Below are 17,368 nucleotides of genomic sequence, written 5' to 3'. Positions count from 1 at the left end.
TATTGTCTAATGCGTGAGGGGTTCTTTGGTAGGAATTATGGAGCATATTTATCAAAGAGTTGCATTGCCAAGCGCCGCGCAAGGACGACACAACTACTGAGATAAATTTATCAAGTCATGCAAGGCCACCTTACATTGCCTAGTGTGGCTTGATAAATCTAGAGTAATGCACTGCAGAGCAAATCTCTGCATTGTGTTATTCTGCCCCAGGAAGGCGTTCCATGGGTGGAGTGTGGGTGTTCCCACACATCCACCCATGGATTTTGGTGCCGTCCCAGAATTACCATTACTGGTAGACCTGGTAATGTGTCAACATTTTAGGTCTCTCCACGTAAGGCGTAATGAGGAGAATTTATTTATCCTTGGTTTTTCCTCTTTCTATGTGTGTGCTGCATTCTGCAGCACACACAGAAAGAGGAAAATGCCTCAGAGGATTGTTTTGTGTGCAGGAAGGTGTCACTTCCTGCAAAAAAACAATTCTGCTTACAACGCAAGACTTGCAATGTAGGGGTTTGCGTGGACAAGGACGAGGAGGAGAGAGAGAACACAGCAAGGAGGAGGCAACCTGCTAAGTGCCTTTTTATGTTATAATTAAATTAGGGAGGGTGGAGGGGCCAGCTAACTCTGATAAGCTACGGAGTCAGAGTTTTGCCTGAACTCCTTGTTCTCAACGGAGCGAGCAGTAGGCAAAACTCCCTAAACTCCACTGGCGGGGCAGATTAGCGCCCCCCCCCCCCGGGGTTAGACACAAAGGGATATGGTGGCACATTGCCTACATCTGCATTGCATGCTAGTGGGACGCATGTATTGTTAGGCCCATAAATAAGTTGTACTTACCTGTTTTCCCTGCACCAGGACCTCACTCCGCCGAGAAACTGGCACCCCACCAGCACAGTGGAAACATCTAAATCAGCTCTGCCCAATCCCGCTTGCATTACAGCAACAAAGTACTGTCAGCCAGAAGCAAAGACCACAGCTGCGGTGGTCTTCTGCCCATTTCCGCCAATATCTAAATATGGCATGTGGACCACCATCAAATCGAGGGAGTACTTGGGACCGCCACCTCAGCAGAATGGCAGTAAGACAACCAAGATCTAAATCAGGCCCTATGTCTAAAAAGAGCAGGGTGGGCAAATAAAAGGTTATATTGATTCCACCATCTAAGGAATAAGATGGAAAATGAACATTATTTTTGTATAAATCAAAGAAAATCAGTGTTTAATTTGTGATGGTATATGCTGGGCCTGATTTAGGTTTATGCATAACGCATATGGGCAATGCAGAGGTTCTTGCTTGTAACATTTTAGAGTCATCCCTCTCTCTCTACGAGTCTCCCATGAAGCTTAAGAAGCAGACAATGAAAGCAACAGCGAGCTCTGATAAGGTGCCTTACACTTGTGATGTTGCAACGCACTGCTTACCCTCTGATTATTTTCTACCACTGCTACAGATTACCTGTGCAAAAGCCTGACTGACCTTTTGAGGGAACATCTAAGCCCTATTTTGAACAGATTAGACTCAATTGAGCTGAAAATGAATCAGCAACATAGCCTCAGAAGCTGATCTTCTGACAAGATGACTTAAACTTAGACTTCAAGTGGGTACCATCATTGATGTACTTCATTGTGCGCAAGCTGTTGGAGCAAGATGTGTCCCTGCAAAGGTCAATGTGGCTATTGCTGGAGACAGGAATTTTTGTCTCTTATGTAAGTCACTGCGGCATTTGCAAACTATCAAGCTACCTCTCCATGCTTGCCCTTATGTTCTTACTGTCAGAAATGTCCCCCCTTTAGAAGATGGAATAACTGAAAATGCCGCACTGCCCAACAACAAAACCATACACTGGCAATCTAGGCACATTGGTTTCACCCTTTGTAAATAACAAACAAATGCTCATGGCAAGACGGTGATAAATGTTAGAAATGTTGCATGTGTTGGTAACCTACTTTAAATTACAAGGTTACCCACATTGATGTCAATTATAATGCCATTTAATTGTTTTTTACTACTTGTTGCAACTTCAAATTCAAATTCTGTTTGTTGAATTTCTATAACATTCAATTTTCTTATGTTAGGAGCAATCATTTTATGAGATTGTTTGAAGTTCAGAGCATAACTATAGGCCTGAGGTTGATGCTAAAACTGTAGTTATTTGTTGAGATTTAAATGCTCCTTTATCGATGCTCACAAGAGATCTTGGCTGCACAAACGTTAACACTCTACTTTTGAATCAAGAGTGTATCCTTCTCAGAAGTAACACGATAAGTAACTTAATTTTGAAGCGAGAGCTCATCAACGTCCATGAGCAGGATAGTCTAGTAATACCCTGGGTACCCAACTTTTTTTGGGAGACGGTACTCATCCACAGTTGATTATGTATTTATGACTCAACACTTGACTATTTTTCTGTTTAAGAGTGAAAGTCACAACCTATTTATTGGGGACAATAATCCTCGCACCATTTTTATTGTTCTACCTTTCTTGCAGTCTACCCATCGGGCCAACTATAGATTTAAGCTCAACACTAAGAATATGGGCTTATGATTGGTGTGGAAGTCACCCAATCCTTGTCTGCTTTGTGAGGCTTTGATCAAGAGTGATTCTGTTGTGGTTTTCAAATGACTTTCCTCTCAGTTTGTTAGCAACTCAATCATGGAGAGTTTCTCAGCGTTGTATGCTGTAGCCAAAAATGTGCTTATGAAATCTATTTTTCCTTGTGCCGATCAGGGTCCCAGATGGCATAATGCGGCATGTTTTCTGGCAAATAGATATCTGAGAAATGCTCTCATAAAGAATATAAGGGTTAAAATGGAAGGGATTCATTGTAGGCTTACCTACAAACAAGCCATTAGTGTCAGGGAAAAGATTTAGCAGAGGCAGCCCCACAGCGGGGCATAGGAGGCCGGCGCCTTAACCTACGCCGAACCCCCCAGCAAGAACTGGTTTTGTGGCGCCAAAAAGTGCGCCGGCAGCGGGGGAACCCACCCCCCCACAGTGCTTCCGCCACGGCGGCACTAACCCCTCCGACCAATGGGGGGCACCGCAACCTAGGAATCACCCAATCGGGTCAGAGGACACGAGCTGGGGAAACGGCCCTGGGGGGGGGGGGATAAGCCTGCGCCCCCCAGTTTGGCTCCTATCTTTAGAGCGGGGGGAGCAGCACGAACAAAGGGATTTTCTTTTTTTTTCGATTTCAACATGTTTTATTAGCAAATTTTGAAGACATACATAGTACAGTAATAGCGTTGATAGTGCCTCGCGGTCGCCTTGCGGTTACAACAGGCTCGGCGGGCTTCATTACAGAGCATATATCACATATCCGATAGCATAGGCTCTTTGTTGAATCTTGTTGCACCCTCATTCACAAAAAGGTGAGTGAGAGATGAATAGAAGAGGGTGAAAGGAAAAGAAATGGAGATAGAGACTGGTTAGCATGTGGTTGTGCAGTGTAGAGCACTGGTGGCCAGTGGTGGGTTGGTGACCTGTATTGCACCTCTCTTTTTCAAGGGGGTTCATATGTGCCCAGGTATTTGTCTAGCAATGCCGACATTTCACCCCTCGCTGTGTGGTCGGGAGCGTGAGTTGCCGCCATGTTGTTGGCCCCTCTTAGAAAGGTAATCCAGTTGACCCAGCCCTTGAACATTGCCTTCCCTGTGTTTTTCCAGTTTGCTAGTATTGTCTTGACTACTGCCGTGAGGAGAAGGTCTGTGAGGTCGCCGTCCTCTTTGGATTTTAGATCTGGGGCCATGAAGGCCGTTACTAGTCCTACAAAGCCTGGCTGTATGTCCCGCCCCACTATCTTTGAGATGAAGTCCCTGATTTTGGCCCAAAAGGTCTTGACACGGGTGCAGTGAAAGATTAGGTGTGCAAGATCTCCTCTCTCTTTTTTGCAGTTCCCACAGGTGTCGCTTTCTATGACCCCTACCTCCGCAAGGCGGGCGGGGGTCCAGTAAGCCCTGTGCAGCAGCCAGTATTTTGTCTGTGCCACTTGCGGGGACATTTTGTTCTGGGAGGCGGATATCCACAGGTGGCTTTTTTCTCTCTCATTCAGTTGTCTGCCTAGAAGCTCTTCCCAGAACCCCAGTGTCTTAGTGTTGAGTTTTGACTTTGTTGGACTTAGTAGTTTGTATAAATGGGAGGTGTGGTGGCCTACCTTGTTCAGGTTGCCCATGTATTGTATAAAGGAGGGTGTTCTTGTGTTCAGGTTGGCTTTCGTGATGGCTGCTTTTATTTTGAGGAGCCCATAGAAATCGACTGTGGTTAGGGCATGAAGGTCTTTCAGGGCATCAAAAGTTAGTGGTGTGTTGTTCTTTTCTAGTTGTTGTGGAGTGGATATAACCTTCCCGTACCAGGTGGCATTGGCTAGGATCTTCCCTTTATATTTGACTTTGGGGTTGAACCATATGGACTCCCATTTGGTGTTCCTGATGCTCTGTTCCATCTTTGTGTCTACCTTAAGGAGGGCTGCTTTAGTGTTTTTGATGATTATGTTGTCGGTCTCTGGGTGTTTGTTTGCCGTTAGCATAGCTATGGGCTCTATGCCTCCAAGCATAGCTCCCTCCAGCTCCAGCCACACCAGTGTGTACTCCTTATCAGGGGCCAGCCAGTGGTCCCCCTGTCTGGATAAGCACACAGTTTGGAAGGTTTTAAAGTTGGTGATATTTAGTCCACCTAAGTTTTTGCTCAACCTAAGTTTGTGTAGGCCTATCCTGTTTTTTTTTTGTTTCCATATGAATTTATTGATCATGGCGTCTAGCTGTCTGTGGAAGTCTGTTGTGAGTGTTAGTGGTAGCATTCCTAGCACTTAGTTGATTAGGGGTGTTATCATCATCTTGAAAGACTCCACCCTTCCCCACCAGCTTATATATTTTGGTGACCAGGCGTTCAGTTTTTCCTTTATCTTTTTTAGGGTGATTGTCTCATTGTGGTCTAGGGTATCCCTGAGATCCTTGCCGAAATGGAGTCCAAGGTATTTAAGGAGCTTTTTTTGCCAGGCCAGCCCCAAATCGCCCAGGACTGCACTTGTAGTGTGGACATTCATGGATTTGCATTCCGACTTCTCTCTGTTCAGTCGGTATCCTGAGACTTTTGCATATGTCTCAATGGTGTCCATCAGTGCCGCTATCGATTCAGTGGGGTTCTTAGTTATGATCAAATTATCATCAGCATATGCTGCCAGATTCACCGCCTTACCGTTTATGTCCACTCCAGCAATCTTAGTGTTATTCCTGATCATGCTGAGGAGCGGCTCTATCGCTAGTAGGAATAGGGCAGGTGAGAGCGGGCATCCCTGCCTCGTCCCCCTCTCTAATGACAGCCGCTCTGATGTTCCACCATTGACTACTACTCTAGCTTTAGGTTTTTTGTATAGGGCTATAACCATGCCTCTGTAGTTTGCTCCCAACCCAAACTTCTGCATGCAAAGTTCCAAGTATGGCCAGGACACCCTATCAAAAGCCTTTTCGGCGTCTAATGCTATCATGACCGCTGGGTCTGCACTGGTGGATGTGCAGTGAATAAGGTGGCAGAGAAGTCTTGTGTTATCTTGGGATAACCTGTTCTTGATGTAGCCTACTTGTGAGTTGTGTATCAGGTGTGGAAGATAGCTGTTCAGTCTGTTTGCTAGTATTTTTGCATACATTTTGCAGTCCACATTGTAGTGTAGTTCCTAGTTTCCCACTAGGCCCTGCGCATTGGAATAACATAAACAGTAGTATCGACGTGGAACTGCGGATATTCCAGGCCTCCACTGACTATGCTAAACTTAATTGGGTTGTGTTACCAACTAGCTCAGAGGTCACTGGAAACTTTCTTCTCTGCATAGGAAGTGATCAGCTTCCTTAGCACAGACAAGAAGGGATTCAGCTTTCCAACAACCGTGCAATATGACAACTTTGCTCCTCAGATCAAGAGTCAATCTCTAGGGTCGTGTGAAACAATAGACATGTTTTTCACTCAGTCAGTCTAGTGCAGTTTACTTTCACGAGATGTAGAGAATAGAGAGACGGGCGTTTGTCAATAAAGAGTTAACATTTATTGAACAGTCTTTCTTCTCGTACAAGAGAAATGTATTGCCACAATTGCAAGACTTGTTATAATAAAAAGTACGCACAGTAAGATAAGGATTGCGAAATAGAACTGTAAAAGCATTGATATGGTTTCTTAGCCATACAATGGTTTAAAAGTAATAAAACATATATACAGTCATATATACATTAGGCTAACATACTCAACTGGTGCTTCTAACTAAGCCTACCCCAGTGTGCATGACCTAAGCCTAACACGTGAAAAGGGGAGTAAGTAAGTAGCTTAAGTTAAGTTGGTTTTGCCAAGGTTTGTTTCAAGAATTCTCTTCTAAGGGTTTAGTCAACACCATACCTCTGAATAGAATGATGGAGGATTGGTATCTCCTTCAGGGGTCACTCTCGATATCCCAGTCACCCGCAAGGGCAGACCGGAAACGCTGGAGCTGGATTTCTTTGCACGAGAAAGGCAGCGGGTCTCTTCAGCATGTCGAGGAAGGAGGGGGGACAGCGTCCGCGGGCAGTTGGAATCTGCTGGATGTCTTCGCAGAGGGACGGCTGTTCAGCTCCTAAGCGTACTGTACCATCGTTCGCGCTTTAGCAGCGATAATGGTATCAGCAGCTTCACCACCACAGGGACAGCAGGCTGCAGCGACAGAGTGCTAGATTTACCAACACGGGGTCTTGCAGGCAGCTGGCATCAGCAACAGTAGCTCTCCATTGCTTAAAGCAACGTTGGTAATATTTATACCTGACAGGTGCCGGGTTTGACGCAAGTTTGCTGGACATAAGACGTCAATTAAAGATGTCACTAGGAAGTGATAGTTATCAGTTGCTCATTAGAGTTCCATTACTAATCAAAACACAGCAAGCGGGGATTTCCAGGTTTGCGGAGTTTTTATCTTGTTGAAGAACTCGGAGTGTTATCTAGGAATATCAGATAGTGACTACTGCTCTGTCATTGCAATAATTGGTCGCAAAGGAAGTGGCAGAGAGAACTATGCTGGAATGTGGCTCTGTTCGTGTGAGGCCAGAGATGACTTTTCAGAAAATTGCACTTGAACGGTTATGCCAATATAGGGAATAAATGGATTTATAGCCGAATAGGGGCATAAGGTCACAGTATCGATCAGGAACCTAGATAAACACGCAACACCCACTCCACGGGTTAATGTCCATCAAAATTACTAAAACTAAAGCAATTAGATGCATGTGTAACATTGCCCACCCCAAAATACATAAATGCATTCGAAATAGGCGTACTTGTAATACATGAACTTTAGGTGCTGTACGTTTTTTAAAGCATAGAAATCATTCAAAAATTATTGCATATGAAATCAATGAACGATTATGCAAAAAAGAATTACACATGAAGTATCTCTGACAGAAGAAAAGCGAGATAAATCATCACATAAAAATGCATTGTAATAACATGTGTGCTAGAGGCTGGTGTAATGTTGTTATGTCTCTAGATGTGTTTAGAAATAGAAGTGTGAAGCTTCTGTTCTCTAAGAATAGTTTTTACGTTAAGCAAAGAATTGTTCGTGCCAAAAAAAGTTCAATATTAGAAAAATTGTCCAAATCAAAAAAAAATGTTTAATGCTTGGACGGGGAAACATAGAGTTCCAAAGCTTCTAGCAGTTTTTGTTGATCAAAACTGAAGGCCGAATTCAGAGTTCATGGGAACGCTGTGAGTCGGAAAGCTTCTTAAAAGTTATTGTTTCTCTACGGGTGAGAACATCGTATCAGACAGGCTCTCAAAGAATTGGTCTACAAATTCAGGTGACAGTTCAACCAAATTAGATAGCGCTGTAACTTGGCAGGTGTGAGAATGATTGCTGTCATCATAGTCGGGAGCAGCAATGCTCACAGAAGGCCGTACCTGGGTGATGTTGCTTTTGTCACTCGCTCCACTGTTACCACCTAGTCGTAGTACAGGAGTCTCAACGAATGCTGTCATCAGGATTGGTAGCCGCTGGGGACAACACAATGCGTGAGCCGTTATTGGACTGAGCAAAGTATCGACGTCCGTTGGTACTGCTGATGGAAGTGAAAGACAGATGTCCAACACGCATTCATCGCCGCATAGCATACATCTTAGTACCGGTAAGATACAGTTCTGCCATATAGGTCTGAATGAAAGGAACCAGGTCATGTTTAGATCTCTCAGCCTGGCCAATCCAAGGACGTTAGTTATCCTGTCCCGGTAGCGCATTGCTAGGATTGTCTCTTCCATTCCCATGGGAGCTATGTCTGAGTCGAGGCTTGCCATAACGAAGCAGGAGGGTCAAAAATAGAATCCCTGCTACAAGTCCCAAAAATAATGGTATGCCTCCAAAAACAGAGTGCACAAAATTAGGAACGATTCCCAAAATTGCCTGGAAGGGTGTTAGCAGTCCCGTAAAGACTGTCTTAAATATGCCTGGGATGCTTGTTGCACTAGACATGTTAAGGAGTTGGCTGAACATTTCTACGAAATGCACAGGGCAATTTGTTGATAAAAGGTCATGAATTTCAGTAGCTGTCCTTGCAACTAGAAGATCATACGTCTCTTTAGATGACGTTATAGGCACTGTTGTCTGTAAAAGTACAGATTTCATTTTGCCTAATGTATCAATTCGTATAGAATAGAGATTCAGACGAGGCCAGATGGGAGTCACTATGTCTGCAGGCCCACTCGGAAACAATGCTTGCATACAGCATTTGACCATGGATGTTACTTCTACTAGATAACTTTTCCCTGGCACGAGGCCACAACATCTGTGATCCGTTCTAAGAATGTAACTCCCGTTCGACAGTTGCATAAAGAAGGGCTCTATCTGAGTTGCAGGTGTGACTAGCTGGTGGCATGAAAGGTTGTTAGAATTTCCATCACATGCGCCGTGTAAATTAATACCCTGACACAAAAGTATACCGCTTAGTGAATGTTTACAGTTGTCACCACTAAGAAATACATTTTTGTTGCTGTCACTATAGCAAGAATGAGTGTATGGTAATTTCCATTCAGATTTTACATATCCTTTACCCAATTGTTCATATTGGCCAGCAGGTATGTATTCAAGGCACTTTTTAAATCGGAAAGTTGTTATCGGAATTGTGATAATTCCGTGTATTATCCATTCAATGACAGGACTCTCTGACATTGTCAGTGGTAATCTCTCGAGTTTTTCGATGCTCAGGATTGTATAGTCTGCTCCATTCTGTGCTAAACTGATCTGTTTATCAGTAAGGTTAAAACTGGAAAATAATGACGTTGTGTTGATTAAACACCAAGGCACATAGCCTGAATGAAGATTTTGCAGCGTCCAGCCTAATTCTATAATAGAACGTAATTGAGACTGGCCATGTTGTAACATTAGCAAATCTCTGTCTATCACATCAAAGGCAGAGGATACAATATTGTCCAACGAATATATTCTGGAAGACAGAGTCATTAACCCATTGTCTACCACAGAAAGTGATTTCTCCAAATTAATACGATCAATTTCTCGTATTTTCTCAGCAGTTTCAATTTGCTTTACTTTCCAAGCCTCGTTGTAAGCAGCATAGATGCTGGTCGCTATGAAACGCTTTTGACGCTGTTTGCGTGGTCCAAGAATGAAATCGCGCAAATCAGCACCATCTTTTAATAAAGACAAGTGTTGCTTAATTTCAGCCAGTGTGGATGATGTTAGCCATTCAAGGCAGAGCTTCCCTACACTGTATGTTGTTATAATCCCTGGATGTTGTCTCTGGGAGTATCTAGGGTCTAATCTGGTCATTTTTAACCCCTGTGTTTTATTCAGGAATCTATCTTGACAGCTATTTGTGTCTGTAGGCCAGATTAACCACTTTTTCCAATCAGGATGTGTTCTGTTGAAATGTAAAATTTGTGACACGTCTAACTCAATATCTGTGGTAGCATTCTCAGGTATTGGCTTTGGTATAGACGGTGTTTTAAGCTCTTTGTTCTTAGCTAGGCCAAGACAAGATGTTTGGTGTATTGTGTCATTTAAAAACAACATTTGTTCTGGTATCATGCAGGTTCTAAATAGTGCTTCAATGCCTTGCACCTGCCAATCTTTTCTACCCCAAATTGTTTTCGTTTCAATATTATTTTTCCAATAATCAAAACCAAATGTCATCATTTTGTCATAAAATGCTTCTGAATATATCAATTTAGAATTTGTCAGCATTGTTTTCATTCCTGTTTTATCTAACAGTTTGTAATAAAACGTTTCTGCATTACTGGTTTAAACCCTGAGAAGTATTTGAATTTCTCAAAAAATGCTTTAGAACTGCTTTTAGGTGGTGTAGAACAATGTTCCCATTGATTATACATAAAAACATTTCTAGGCTGTGCAGATTTATGCAAGTAGTGATCCCCATAGTGGGTGTAACAGAATAATTGCTCATAACTAGATGAACCTTGTAAATAATCATGATCTGTGAATCTAGCTGACATTACTAAATCAGACATCATGTCATTAATACTGTTAAAGTCCCAATCATCAGAGAATGTACTAGGTGTCACAAAGTCACTTAAGGAAACCTTTAGTTGATGAGGATACTTCAGGATTTTGACCGGACCATAGATCTCATAGTCTGTTTTCTCCCATACTACCCCACCAGGTATTGGAATTGCTGTGACATTTACTGTTGACAGTTCTCTTTTCTTCACGTGGGATGATCTGTGTGGTTTCAGGACTAGGTTGATGTTCTGACTTGCTGTTTCCATTCAATTGTAATAAACTTTCCTAAAATTAAAACTAAAATTAGGCATAGTAGGAGTATGAATACCCCTGAGATAATCCAATGCTCAATCAACGGTGAATCCAGATATAATTCTTTGATTTGTTGAAGGAGTCCTGTTGTATTTTCTTTAGAATACTTTTTTGTTTCTGGCATCACTTCGGGGTCGTTTTGATCTTCAGAGAAGGTGTCGAAGTTGATGAAATAACCAGAGGCAGTTCTGTCAATTGATGGGATTGTTCTTTCAATCTGTCTCTCGGTAGCACTTTCTGATGCCACATCATTGTAGACTGGTGTTGTTTCTTGACGAACTGTTTCAATCTGTGTTTCAAGAGGCACGAGTTCCATGGCATTATTGCATAGTCCTTCATTGTGCACTGCAGGCTGATCGAATGTGATGAGTCTTTCAGTTTGAACCTCTTGGATTGTTGCAAGTTTGGGTATTCTGTTGTTTCTTGGGAGTCCACTGGGCCTACTGTTGATTATAGGCCACATGCTTGTGGTTTTACCAGATCGATAGACACGACTCTGTTCTCCTTTTTACCAGCAAGGGGCGGTAGCACAACTGATCTTGTTCCGGTGACTGCCAAGACAGGTACTGCTTTTCTGTAAGAAGGCCCAAATTCCTTCTTAACCGCGATCTTTTCTCTGACTAGATCCCCAATCTTTGGAATCCAGACAGGCCTTGCTGGGGCTGTTGCTGGTGGTGCCTCGTCAGTGGTACTTGGCTGTTGCTTTAACTTTATGTTGCTTAATGATTTTCTTGTTTCATTCAGTTCCTGTAAAACAGCCAAACGATCCTTTACATCAAAGTGCGTTGTTTCTTCTTGTACCACTGACATCTGACTATCGAGGTCCTGAACGCGCATTCTAATTCCGAACAATAGTTCGTATGGGCTGAAACCTTTTAGAGAATTTCTTGGCATGTTATTAAGACTAGTCTGGACACTTATTAAATGTTTGACCCACCCAGCGCCTGAACCTAATACCTTCGCTGTTATAGATTGCTTTATGTCACGGTTTTTTCTTTCTACCACACTGTTCCCTTCGGGGTGCGATGGACAAGAATACCGCAACCCAATTCCCATGCTAGCCATGGCCTCCTTATAAGCTCGAGAGCTGAAAGCAGGACCCTGGTCAGAATGGAACGTGGTAATTGCATATGTGCCGATATTGACTCGCAAATCTTTTATAACCGTTCTAGCGTCAGCCGAGCGCTGGGGGCCTCATTTTTTAAGTGTGTTTAGCCTTAACTATTAATAGGACGCAGGTTGGGGTGTAGGCAGCGTTACGCTCTTTCTGATTGGTAGCCAGTAGCAAGGTTCGCTACTGCGATCCCTATTGCAGTTTTTACAGTTGTTTGCATATATTTGGTGTTCTACACTCATTCCCGGCCACCAGAATACTGATTGTAATTCAGTCAGTGATTCTTTTATCTCTCTGTGCCTAGGACCCAAACCCATGTGTGCGTCTGCTATTAAAAATATTCTCCTGTTCGTGTTTGGAATTACTCTGTCCCCCACTCCAGGGATTCGAGCAAAAGGAACGGAGTTTGCATCGATTATGTATGCATAATTGAGTGGATAGTTCACGGGTAGTGCTGCACAGTCGCCTTTTACGGTCGTTTTTACTGCCAGCATGGTTTCCCCGTCTATGTATTTATCTGTACGCTTTTCTGTGGCTACGGAAGCCGGTTTAGTTGCTTCCGCTTTGGCTGTATTAGCCAATGAATTCCCTGCAACGTGAACGCCATCACGTTGAAGACTCTGTGCGTGAATCACGTGAGTCTTTTGTAGTTCTTTGTGTAAAAGAGCTACCTGTTCCCAGAGCAGTTTATGCTTTATTGTGGCACCTGTGTCATCTTTGTAGTCGTTTTCGATCCAACTCTGCAGTTTATTGTTGTAAGAGTTGACGCAAAAATGAGAATCGCACACTATAAGTGTCGGGAATTCACGTTCTGCATTTTCGAGCGCCATCTTTAAAGATCTGATTTCAGTTCTTTGAACCGAACAGTTTCTTACAGATTCAGTTTTTGTTACTTTCGGTCTGAATTTACCGCACAGCCAACGACCTTTAATGATCGCACACGCTGCATCGTAGGATTTTCTCTCTACGTTGAAATGCTGTACAAAGCTATCTGTATAGATTATACATGCGTATTGTGGGAGAGGCAGAATTTCGATTGGCAGAGGATATTCTTCTTCATATTCTAAATCATTCAGTTCTTCGAATTGCGGGGCGAAATAGTATTTCACATCTTCCGCTCCTAGAGAATCTATACACTGTATCCATTTCGGATCCAGTGACACTGTAGGCAGGTTTACTGGGCTGAATAGCGCCTCGAAGGCGGATTCCGCTGTAAGGATATTAATCCGTTTGCCGTGTGCTAGTTCTCGTTCATTTGCTAATGCGATTTGCACTGCTTTCACAGTTCTTTCTGTGTTACTGAATGTTTTTTCTGCTTGTGTGTACAAGTGTGATTTAACTGAAATTGGTACCTTTTCTCCCTCATTGGAGGTTAGGTATGTGAATCCGCATCTTCCTGGGATGACTCGGATTACAAGATCACGTGTGTTGTCGCGTGTATCTAATTTTGTTTTTGCTAACATGTCTGTTTGCAGTGATCTCAAAATTTCTGTGTGTTTTTGAGTCCAATTGATTTGTTTAAAATCAGGTTTAATTAGTTCGTAGAGAGGTTTAACCCTCTCTGCATAATTTAGGATGTAAGTTCTTCCGAAATTCAGAAAACCTAGTATGGCCTGTAAATTCTTCAGCGTTTTTGGAGCTTGGAGTACAGCGCACTTCTCTAAGAAGTTGTCCGTCAGGCTTTTCCCTTCACTTGATAATTCGTACCCTAAAAACAGTACTGTCAGATGGGCAATTCGGGACTTTTTAAAGTTGAATTTGTAACCCTCTGCTGCGAACCCAAGTATAATGGTGTTCACTCTTTTCAAGTGAGTATCCAAGTCGTCGTCTGTGAGATAAATATCATCTACGTAAGATAATGCTTCATCATCATAGATTTGTAGTAACTCTGTTACCCTAGCTGAGAATAGTCCTGGGCTGTTCTTGAACCCCTGTGGGAGTCGACAGAATTTTTTCTGCGATCCAAATGCGGAGAAAGTGGTCAAATATCTGCTTTCCGGTGCAATGTTTTGACAAAAGAAACCATTAGAAATGTCTAATGTCGTTTTATATTTTTTCCTAACTATATTATTCATTAGGGCTGCACTATGCGAGTTTTGTACTGCAAAAGTTTTGCAACATGTATTAAGATGTCTGTAGTCCAAAACTAGACGATATGAATTGTCTGGCTTGGAGACAGGAAACAAAGGATTGTTCATTTGAGAGGTGCATGTTTCAATCACCCCCTGGTATTCAAGTTGATCTAAGATCTCCCTGACTTGTTTTTTAGCTTCTTGCTTTATGGGATACTGCCGTTGGGCAGTTGGTTCACTTTTTAGTTGGATTTTGTGAGGAGGAGAGTCCTCATCCCATCCTACATGATTTTTATACAATGCAGGTGCCTGGGCTACTGCCCATTTCGTGCATATGTATATTTTTTATGAATCGGAATGTGATTCGAGAAGGCAGGCATAATCACTTCTTCGCCACGAGGGCACTCCCTGACAAACTCTGGGGGCCAATCTTTTTCGGCTAACAGAATATCATAGCCTTTTGAGAGCTTATCCCAAAATAGACCCTTAATTTTCCTAGTCTTATCACCCTCTATACGCAATGTTATTTCGTATATTTTATGGGGCTCGCTAAGTCTGGCGTCGGCAGTTTCAACTTGAATGTATTCATTCGTGTCCACTGTCTCCAGATGACTCATCAAGATCTTGCGCGCTATACTGATTTCTGCTGCACTGTCCAACATTGTCAATGCCCACTCCCCGTTTTTCAACTGTGTCCTCAGTATTCTCGGCATGGTTGATTACTCTAATACTGGCTACCTTCTTTTTCTGAAATTGAGATTTTTTACTCTGAGTAGGTTCCTTGTCTTTGGACTTGGTGTGCTCTCCTGGGTCTGACCGTCCTCTTCTTTCCGAATTCTGTGGAGAAGATCGAGAGGGACGTGTATCAATACTTTGATATCTATCAGGTTTTTTCAGATTATCCCTATTTCTAAGGTTATATCTTTTCTCAGAGGGCTCCCGTTGGGGAGACTGGCGTTCTCGAGTCGGAGTTCTTTCCCTCCGTCGAGGAGACCTTCCTCTGGACTGGAAAACTTTTTCCTTGGGAGTGGATTGTTTATTTCCATCCCAGCTCTTTTTAGGAGTGTTTAAATTATTTTTAATAAATACATTTACTAACTCTCTATAAGCTTTAGTTAATTCTCCTATGTTAACTAAGAGATCTTCTTTTGACATTTTTGCAATGTCAGGATGTGGTGTGTAGCTGGCTAGAACCGGCCACGTGGCTCCTGGTCTACCTAGTGGACCGAGCCTGGTAATGTGATCATTGTGTTTTAGGGCGCCATTAAACCAGAGCAGGTGCTCTTCAAATTTAAGTGGAATTTCAATCTCCTCGAAAGGAGCGTACTCTTCCGGAGGTTTCTCTATTTTGTAATAGTGAAACTCTTCTGTTATAGCGTTTACCGCTGGAAAGTTTATCCATGAATAGAATACCTCTGTCTGCCGATACTCGTGAGCCTCTATCACAAAAATTACTGTACCACCTTGAGGTGTCAGTCCGTTTTCTATAAGTTTTAAAGTTATAGATCTTCTTAAGTGGACCGGGATGATAATTGCATCCGGGTCTGTGTGTTCGGGACCTTGCTGAGTCGCATCTACTGCGGCCCCAGAGGTTCCGTTATTTTCTGGCATTGTAAAAATGCAAGGTTTGCAGAGTAGGTCTCCAAGGAGACAAAGATTAGGTGCACAATATTTTGGAACACTGTATCCTTCAACGTTGAATAAACCGGAGCTTTACATTGGAATCTCTTCCTACTAAGGTCGGGCGGATCTTAACCTTTCACCCACTCCAGACGTCTATTGGAGTATTTATGGGAGAAAAGGGTGTGAAATATGCACGACTGAGTTACTCTAACTGTCTTGCGTTAGTTTATCGCCTTACCAAACGTTGGGCGCCATGTAGTGTAGTTCCTAGTTTCCCACTAGGCCCTGCGCATTGGAATAACATAAACAGTAGTATCGACGTGGAACTGCGGATATTCCAGGCCTCCACTGACTATGCTAAACTTAATTGGGTTGTGTTACCAACTAGCTCAGAGGTCACTGGAAACTTTCTTCTCTGCATAGGAAGTGATCAGCTTCCTTAGCACAGACAAGAAGGGATTCAGCTTTCCAACAACCGTGCAACATGACAACTTTGCTCCTCAGATCAAGAGTCAATCTCTAGGGTCGTGTGAAACAATAGACATGTTTTTCACTCAGTCAGTCTAGTGCAGTTTACTTTCACAAGATGTAGAGAATAGAGAGACGGGCGTTTGTCAATAAAGGGTTAACATTTATTGCACAGTCTTTCTTCTCGTACAAGAGAAATGTATTGCCACAATTGCAAGACTTGTTATAATAAAAAGTACATACAGTAAGATAAGGATTGCGAAATAGAACTGTAAAAGCATTGATATGGTTTCTTAGCCATACAATGGTTTAAAAGTAATAAAACATATATACAGTCATATATACATTAGGCTAACATGCTCAACTGGTGCTTCTAACTAAGCCTACCCCAGTGTGCCTGACCTAAGCCTAACACGTGAAAAGGGGAGTAAGTAAGTAGCTTAAGTTAAGTTGGTTTTGCCAAGGTTTCAAGAATTCTCGTCTAAGGGTTTAGTCAACACCATACCTCTGAATAGAATGATGGAGGATTAGTATCTCCTTCAGGGGTCACTCTCGATATCCCAGTCACCCGCGAGGGCTGACCGGAAACGCCGGAGCTGGATTTCTCTGCACGAGAAAGGCAGCGGGTCTCTTCAGCGTGTCGAGGAAGGAGGGGGGACAGCGTCCGCGGGCAGCTGGAATCTGCTGGATGTCTTCGCAGAGGGACGGCTGTTCAGCTCCTAAGCGTACTGTACCATCGTTCGCGCTTTAGCAGTGATAATGGTATCAGCAGCTTCACCACCACAGGGACAGCAGGCTGCAGCGACAGAGTGCTAGATTTACCAACACGGGGTCTTGCAGGCAGCTGGCATCAGCAACAGTAGCTCTCCATTGCTTAAAGCAACGTTGGTAATATTTATACCTGACAGGTGCCGGGTTTGACGCAAGTTTGCTGGACATAAGACGTCAATTAAAGATGTCACTAGGAAGTGATAGTTATCAGTTGCTCATTAGAGTTCCATTACTAATCAAAACACAGCAAGCGGGGATTTCCAGGTTTGCGGAGTTATCTTGTTGAAGAACTCGGAGTGTTATCTAGGAATATCAGATAGTGACTACTGCTCTGTCATTGCACTAATTGGTCGCAAAGGAAGTGGCAGAGAGAACTATGCTGGAATGTGGCTCTGTTCGTGTGAGGCCAGAGATGACTTTTCAGAAAATCGCACTTGAACGGTTATGCCAATATAGGGAATAAATGGATTTATAGCCGAATAGGGGCATAAGGTCACAGTATCGATCAGGAACCTAGATAAACACGCAACAACA

Source organism: Lissotriton vulgaris, chromosome 12 (genome assembly GCF_964263255.1).
Source record: "Lissotriton vulgaris chromosome 12, aLisVul1.2, whole genome shotgun sequence".
Lineage (NCBI taxonomy): Eukaryota > Metazoa > Chordata > Amphibia > Caudata > Salamandridae > Lissotriton > Lissotriton vulgaris.
The sequence above is the reverse complement of the archived record's forward strand: the minus strand, read 5'-3'. Positions refer to the sequence as shown.